Source organism: Cryptomeria japonica, unplaced genomic scaffold (assembly GCF_030272615.1).
Source record: "Cryptomeria japonica unplaced genomic scaffold, Sugi_1.0 HiC_scaffold_314, whole genome shotgun sequence".
NCBI classification, from domain to species: Eukaryota; Viridiplantae; Streptophyta; class Pinopsida; order Cupressales; family Cupressaceae; genus Cryptomeria; species Cryptomeria japonica.
In genome coordinates, this window is record NW_026729136.1 from 42,038 (window position 1) to 50,364 (window position 8,327).

At 63.0% G+C, this 8,327-nt stretch overlaps 1 non-coding gene across 1 annotated transcript; it reads left to right on the forward strand.

Moving 5' to 3' along the window:
• The first annotated feature begins 7,177 nt into the window (after positions 1-7,177).
• On the forward strand, positions 7,178-7,296 carry LOC131870329 (5S ribosomal RNA). Its single transcript, XR_009368650.1, has one exon. It is a non-coding gene; the product is annotated as a 5S ribosomal RNA (ribosomal RNA).
• Positions 7,297-8,327: the final 1,031 nt, after the last annotated feature.

The following is an 8,327-nucleotide window of genomic DNA, read 5'->3' on the forward strand; positions in this document are numbered from 1 at the left end:
CAATTAACCCAACTTTCGACTTCGCGCGCACCTTGGAGCGCACTTCGGAGCGCTCCTTGGTGCGCACCAATCTTGGGCACCTCGGAGTGCACCATGGCGCCCACCAAGGTGCGCACCCGGGGCAAACCGAGCTCCGACTTCGTGCGCACCTTGGAGCGCACGAAAGGTGCGCACCATGGCGCCCACCAAGGTGCGCAGCCCAGCCAAGGCGTGCGCATCAAGGTGCGCACCCTGGCGAAGGTGCGCACCCGGGGCAAACCGAGCTCCGACTTCGTGCGCACCTTGGAGCGCACAAAAGGTGCGCAACCCAGCCAAGGTGTGCGCACCCCGGTCAAACCGAGCTCCGAATCGTGCGCACCAGAGGTGCACGCCATCGTGCGCACCTTGGAGCACACTTCGGAGCCCTCCTTGGTGCGCGCCGATGTTGCGCACCTCGGAGCGCACCCGGGGAAAACAATGCAATTAACCCGACTTTCGACTTCGTGGGCACCTCGGAGCGCTCTCGGGTTCGCACCTCGGAGCACACCGAGGTGCGCACCTTTGATGCGCTGCCTTCACCAATTTCCAGAAAAGGCAAGAAAACATTGAGAAGGTGTGCGCACCGAGGTGCCCACCCTGGCGAAGGTGCACGCGAGGTGCGCACCCGGGGCAAACCGGGCTCCGACTTCGTGCACGCCGCACCTTGGAGCACACTTCGGAGCGCTCCTTGGTGCGCACCAGGGCGCGCAACCCAGCCGAGGTGCCCACCCCGGCGAAGGTGCACGCGAGGTGCGCACCCGGGGCAAACCGGGCTCCGACTTCGTGCACGCCATGGTGCCCACCGCGGCGAAGGTGCACGCGAGGTGCGCACCCGGGGCAAACCGGGCTCCGACTTCGTGCACGCCGCACCTTGGAGCACACTTCGGAGCGCTCCTTGGTGCGCACCATGGTGCCCACCAGGGCGCGCAACCCCGCCGAAGGTGCACGCGAGGTGCGCACCCGGGGCAAACCGGGCTCCGACTTCGTGCACGCCGCACCTTGGAGCACACTTCGGAGCGCTCCTTGGTGCGCACCATGGTGCCCACCAGGGCGCGCAACCCCGCCGAAGGTGCACGCGAGGTGCGCACCCGGGGCAAACCGGGCTCCGACTTCGTGCACGCCATGGTGCGCACCGCGGCGAAGGTGCGCACCCGGGGCAAACCGGGCTCCGACTTCGTGCACGCCGCACCTTGGAGCACACTTCGGAGCGCTCCTTGGTGCGCACCAGGGCGCGCAACCCAGCCGAGGTGCCCACCCCGGCGAAGGTGCACGCGAGGTGCGTACCCGGGGCAAACCGGGCTCCGACTTCGTGCACGCCGCACCTTGGAGCACACTTCGGAGCGCTCCTTGGTGCGCACCATGGTGCCCACCAGGCCGCGCAACCCAGCCAAGGTGTGCGCACCAAGGTGCACGCGAGGTGCGCACCCGGGGCAAACCGGGGTCCGACTTCGTGCACGCCGCACCTTGGAGCACACATCGGGGCGCTCCCGGGTTCGCACCGGCGTTGCGCACCGTGGTGGGCACCTCGGAGCACACCAAGGTGGGCAGCGAGGTGCGCACCTTTGATGCGATGCCTTCACTAATTTCCATAAAAGGCAAAAAAAAAACGAGATTTTAAAATTTCCGTTTTGAAAGATAGTGAGAAAAAGGGAATGCTGGTGCCATCTTGAGCCCGCCCTGGTGCGCAGCCCAGCCAAGGTGTGCGCACCAAGGTGCCCACCCTGGCGAAGGTGCGCGCCCGGGCAATTAACCCAACTTCCAACTTCGCGCGCGCCAGGGTGGGAGCGCACCCAACAACCGGGCCTGGGAAGAGCCAATGCGAGAAACCCCACCAAACGCTCTGACAAAAAAAGAGGGGGCGCTCCAGTAACCCCGCTTCGGAGCGCACCCTGGGCAAACCCAGCCAAGGTGCCCACCCCGGCCAAGGTGCAGGCGAGGTGCGCACCCGGGGCAAACCGGGCTCCGACAACGTGCACGCCGCACCTTGGAGCACACTTCGTAGCGCTCCCGGGTGCGCACCTCAGAGCACACCAAGGTGGGCAGCGAGGTGCGCACCTTTGATGCGCTGCCTTCACTAATTTCCAGAAAAGGCAAAAAAAAAAGGAGATTTTAAAATTTCCGTTTTGAAAGATAGTGAAAAAAACGGAACGCGCGTGCCATCTTGAGCCCGCCCTGGTGCGCAGCCCAGGTAAGGTGCCCACCCTGGCAAAGGTGCGCACCCGGGCAATTAACCCTACTTCCGACTTCGTGCGCGCCAGGGTGGCAACCGGGCCTCGGAAGAGCCAATGCGAGAAACCCCACCAAACGCTCCGACAAAAAAAGAGGCGGCGCTCCAATAACCCCGCTTCGGAGCGCAGCCGGGGCAAACCCAGCCAAGGTGCCCACCCCGACGAAGGTGCACGCGAGGTGCGCACCCGGGGCAAACCGGGCTCCGACAACGTGCACGCAGCACCTTGGAGCACACTTCGAAGCACTCCCGGGTGCCCACCGGCGTTGCGCACCGTGGTGGGCAGCGAGGTGCGCACCTTTGATGCGCTGCCTTCACTAATTTCCAGAAAAAGGCAAAAAAAAATGAGATTTTAAAATTTCCGTTTTGAAAGATAGTGAAAAAAAAGGAACGCGGGTGCCATCTTGAGCCCGCCCTGGTGCGCAGCCCAGGCAAGGCATGCGCACCAAGGTGCCCACCCGAGGTGCACACCCGGGGCAAACCGGGCTCCGACTTCGTGCAGGCCGCACCTTGGAGCACACTTCGGAGCGCTCCTTGGTGCGCACCATGGTGCCCACCAGGGCGCGCAACCCAGCCAAGGTCTGCACACTAAGGTGCCCACCCCGGCGAAGGTGCACGCGAGGTGCGCACCCGGGGCAAACCGGGCTCCGACTTCGTGCACGCCATGGTGCCCACCGCGGCGAAGGTGCACGCGAGGTGCGCACCCGGGGCAAACCGGGCTCCGACTTCGTGCACGCCGCACCTTGGAGCACACTTCGGAGCGCTCCTTGGTGCGCACCATGGTGCCCACCAGGGCGCGCAACCCAGCCAAGGTGTGCGCACCAAGGTGCACGCGAGGTGCGCACCCGGGGCAAACCGGGGTCCGACTTCGTGCACGCCGCACCTTGGAGCACACATCGGAGCGCTCCCAGGTTCGCACCAGCGTTGCGCACCTTTGATGCGCTGCCTTCACTAATTTCCAGAAAAGGCAAAAAAAAACGATATTTTAAAATTTCCGTTCTGAAAGATAGTGAAAAAAACGGAACGCGGGTGCCATCTTGAGCCCTTCCTGGTGCGCAGCCCAGGCAAGTTGTGCGCACCAAGGTGCCCACCCTGGCGGAGGTGCGCGCCCGGGGCAAACCGGGCTCCGACTTCGTGCACTGCATGGTGCCCACCAAGGCGCGCAACCCAGCCAAGGTGCCCACCGCAGCGAAGGTGCACGCGAGGTGCACACCCGGGGCAAACCGGGCTCCGACTTCGTGCACGCCGCACCTTGGAGCACACTTCAGAGCGCTCCTTGGTGCGCACCAGGGCGCGCAACCCAGCCGAGGTGCCCACCCCGGCGAAGGTGCACGCGAGGTGCGCACCCGGGGCAAACCGGGCTCCGACTTCGTGCACGCCATGGTGCCCACCGCGGCGAAGGTGCGCACCCGGGGCAAACCGGGCTCCGACTTCGTGCACGCCGCACCTTGGAGCACACTTCGGAGCGCTCCTTGGTGCGCACCATGGTGCCCACCAGGCCGCGCAACCCAGCCAAGGTGTGCGCACCAAGGTGCACGCGAGGTGCGCACCCGGGGCAAACCGGGGTCCGACTTCGTGCACGCCGCACCTTGGAGCACACATCGGGGCGCTCCCGGGTTCGCACCGGCGTTGCGCACCGTGGTGGGCACCTCGGAGCACACCAAGGTGGGCAGCGAGGTGCGCACCTTTGATGCGATGCCTTCACTAATTTCCATAAAAGGCAAAAAAAAAACGAGATTTTAAAATTTCCGTTTTGAAAGATAGTGAGAAAAAGGGAATGCTGGTGCCATCTTGAGCCCGCCCTGGTGCGCAGCCCAGCCAAGGTTTGCGCACCAAGGTGCCCACCCTGGCGAAGGTGCGCGCCCGGGCAATTAACCCAACTTCCAACTTCGCGCGCGCCAGGGTGGGAGCGCACCCAACAACCGGGCCTGGGAAGAGCCAATGCGAGAAACCCCACCAAACTCTCTGACAAAAAAAGAGGGGGCGCTCCAGTAACCCCGCTTCGGAGCGCACCCTGGGCAAACCCAGCCAAGGTGCCCACCCCGGCCAAGGTGCAGGCGAGGTGCGCACCCGGGGCAAACCGGGCTCCGACAACGTGCACGCCGCACCTTGGAGCACACTTCGTAGCGCTCCCGGGTGCGCACCTCAGAGCACACCAAGGTGGGCAGCGAGGTGCGCACCTTTGATGCGCTGCCTTCACTAATTTCCAGAAAAGGCAAAAAAAAAAGGAGATTTTAAAATTTCCGTTTTGAAAGATAGTGAAAAAAACGGAACGCGCGTGCCATCTTGAGCCCGCCCTGGTGCGCAGCCCAGGTAAGGTGCCACCCTGGCAAAGGTGCGCACCCGGGCAATTAACCCTACTTCCGACTTCGTGCGCGCCAGGGTGGCAACCGGGCCTCGGAAGAGCCAATGCGAGAAACCCCACCAAACGCTCCGACAAAAAAAGAGGCGGCGCTCCAATAACCCCGCTTCGGAGCGCAGCCGGGGCAAACCAAGCCAAGGTGCCCACCCCGACGAAGGTGCACGCGAGGTGCGCACCCGGGGCAAACCGGGCTCCGACAACGTGCACGCAGCACCTTGGAGCACACTTCGAAGCACTCCCGGGTGCCCACCGGCGTTGCGCACCGTGGTGGGCAGCGAGGTGCGCACCTTTGATGCGCTGCCTTCACTAATTTCCAGAAAAAGGCAAAAAAAAATGAGATTTTAAAATTTCCGTTTTGAAAGATAGTGAAAAAAAAGGAACGCGGGTGCCATCTTGAGCCCGCCCTGGTGCGCAGCCCAGGCAAGGCATGCGCACCAAGGTGCCCACCCGAGGTGCACACCCGGGGCAAACCGGGCTCCGACTTCGTGCAGGCCGCACCTTGGAGCACACTTCGGAGCGCTCCTTGGTGCGCACCATGGTGCCCACCAGGGCGCACCCGAGGCAAACCGGGCTCCGACTTCGTGCACGCCGCACCTTGGAGCACACATCGGAGCGCTCCCAGGTTCGCACCAGCGTTGCGCACCTTTGATGCGCTGCCTTCACTAATTTCCAGAAAAGGCAAAAAAAAACGATATTTTAAAATTTCCGTTCTGAAAGATAGTGAAAAAAACGGAACGCGGGTGCCATCTTGAGCCCTTCCTGATGCGCAGCCCAGGCAAGTTGTGCGCACCAAGGTGCCCACCCTGGCGGAGGTGCGCGCCCGGGGCAAACCGGGCTCCGACTTCGTGCACTGCATGGTGCCCACCAAGGCGCGCAACCCAGCCAAGGTGCCCACCGCAGCGAAGGTGCACGCGAGGTGCGCACCCGAGGTGCACACCCGGGGCAAACCGGGCTCCGACTTCGTGCACGCCGCACCTTGGAGCACACTTCAGAGCGCTCCTTGGTACGCACCAGGGCGCGCAACCCAGCCAAGGTGCTCACCCCGGCGAAGGTGCACGCGAGGTGCGCACCCGGGGCAAACCGGGCTCGGACTTCGTGCACGCCGCACCTTGGAGCACACATCGGAGCGCTCCCGGGTTCGCACCAGCATTGCGCACCTTTGATGCGCTGCCTTCACTAATTTCCAGAAAAGGCAAAAAAAAGAAAAAAATGAGATTTTAAAATTTCCGTTTTGAAAGATAGTGAAAAAAACGGAACGCGGGTGCCATCTTGAGCCCGCCCTGGTGTGCAGCCCAGGCAAGTTGTGCGCACCAAGGCACCCACCCTGGCCAAGGTGGGTCACGGGGTGGGTCCTAGGGTGGGTAACGGGGTGGGTACTAAGGTGCGTGCCAAGGTGGGTCATAGGGTGGGTGCCAAGGTGGGCACCAGGGTGGGTGTGCACCAACCCTAGCCAGGGTAGGTCACGGGGTGGTTGTCGGGGTGGGCGTCAAGGAGCCAAGGTGGGTGGCAAGTAGCCAAGTTGCGTGCCAAGGTGGGTGTCGGGGTGGGTGCCAAGGATCCAAGGTGGGTGCCAAGGAACCAAGGTGGGTGTCTGGGTGGGTGCCGAGGTGGGAGCCAGGGTGGGTCCCAAGGTGAGTGCAAAGGTGGGTGCCAGGGTCAAGGTGAGTGCCAATGTGGGTTCCAAGGTGCCAGGGTCAGGGTGAGTGCCAATGTGGGTTCAAAGGTGCTAAGTTGGGTGCGAGGTTGGGTGCGAGGGTGGGTGGGTGCCAAGGTGTGCTAGGTGGAAGCCCGGGTGGGTCGGCATCCCATGGGTGTCGAGTTGGGTGCCTGATGGGTGCTTCTTGTCAAGTTTTAGTCGTCGGGACTCATTTCGAGCCTTAGAGGTCGTTTCTTGTCCGGTTGCCCTGTCTTCGACCTGGGAACCCAATTTTGGTCCTCGGGTCCCATTTTTTTTTGTCTCGCATCCCACTTTTGGCCTGTGGCCTTTTCGGGGTCGATTCTCGTTTTGGGCATCAGAGCATGTTTCTTCTCCTAAAACCCAATATTTGTTTATTAAGTCTCGGAACACATTTTTGTTCTCGTGGACCCATCATGGGTCTTGGAACGCATTTGTGGTCCTTGGGTCCCATTTTGCATCCCGAAACTTGTGTTTTGGTGCTTGATCCCTATTTTGGGTGCCCACCTTGCACCAAGTGCGCACCCGGGGCAAACCGAGCGCCTTGGTGCACCGGGGCAAGATCGAGCGTGCACCCGAGGCGCCCCGAACATGCACCAAGGTGCACTCGGCCCACATGTGAGCGCAGGTCGTTGCGCCCGAGGTGGTGTGTGGGCACCGCGTTGCAGACGGGACACTGCACGCACACGACGCCCCCTCCAGGTGCACGCACGTAGGCCGGGCCGGGTGCACACCCGACGCCCTAGCAAGGTGCGCGCACCCGGGCAGGGCTCACACTTGGCGAACGGGGCGCACTTCGCGAGGGAGGGTGTGCACCTCGACGGGGGTGGGTGGCCGGGGTGGATTCGCACGTGGGTCGCGGTTTGCTAAGTACACACTGCGACAAGCTCATAACGGGTGCGATCATACCAGCGTTAGTGCACCGGATCCCATCAGAACTCCGCAGTTAAGCGCGCTTGGGCCGGAGTAGTACTGGGATGGGTGACCTCCCGGGAAGTCCCGGTGTTGCACCCTTTTTTAGTTTTTCGCCGGGCGTCGCAATGCTATTTGAATAAACCTTTTGCCCGTTTGCGTTCTCGTCGGGGCCGGGCCGGGCCGGGGTGCGCTGCCCGCACTACCGCGCGCGCGGGGGGCGACACCGAGCGCGCACCCGAGGCGCCCCGAGCACACAGGCCACGGTGCAACCCGGGCGTTGTGCGCGCACCCCGGTGCGCCCGAGGTGCTGCGCGCGCACCCAGGTGAAATCGGTGTGCACCTCGGCCAGTGCGCGCTCGGTCGAGTCGCGCACGTTGGCCAAGGTGCACGGTGATGTTTCTTACTCTAAGGTTCCGCACCAGACGCCCGGGACAGGTGAGCGAAGCTGGGCGGGGCCGGGTGCGCGGCCGGGGCAGGTGCACGCAGCTGGAGAGAGCTTTGGAGCACACTTCGGAGCGCACCAATGATGCGCTCCATTCAAAAGTTTCCTGAAAAGGCAAAAAAAGTTGAGATTATAGAATTTCCCACTTGAGAGATTGTAAAAAAAAAAAATTTAAAATGAAGGAAACGCGGGTGCCAAGGTGTGCGCAGCCCAGCCAAGGTGTGCGCACCAAGGCGCCCACCCTGGCGAAGGTGCACGCAAGGTGCGCACCCGAGGCAAACCGGACAATTAACCCAACTTTCGACTTCGCGCGCACCTTGGAGCGCACTTCGGAGCGCTCCTTGGTGCGCACCAATCTTGGGCACCTCGGAGTGCACCATGGCGCCCACCAAGGTGCGCACCCGGGGCAAACCGAGCTCCGACTTCGTGCGCACCTTGGAGCGCACGAAAGGTGCGCACCATGGCGCCCACCAAGGTGCGCAGCCCAGCCAAGGCGTGCGCATCAAGGTGCGCACCCTGGCGAAGGTGCGCACCCGGGGCAAACCGAGCTCCGACTTCGTGCGCACCTTGGAGCGCACAAAAGGTGCGCAACCCAGCCAAGGTGTGCGCACCCCGGTCAAACCGAGCTCCGAATCGTGCGCACCAGAGGTGCACGCCATCGTGCGCACCTTGGAGCACACTTCGGAGC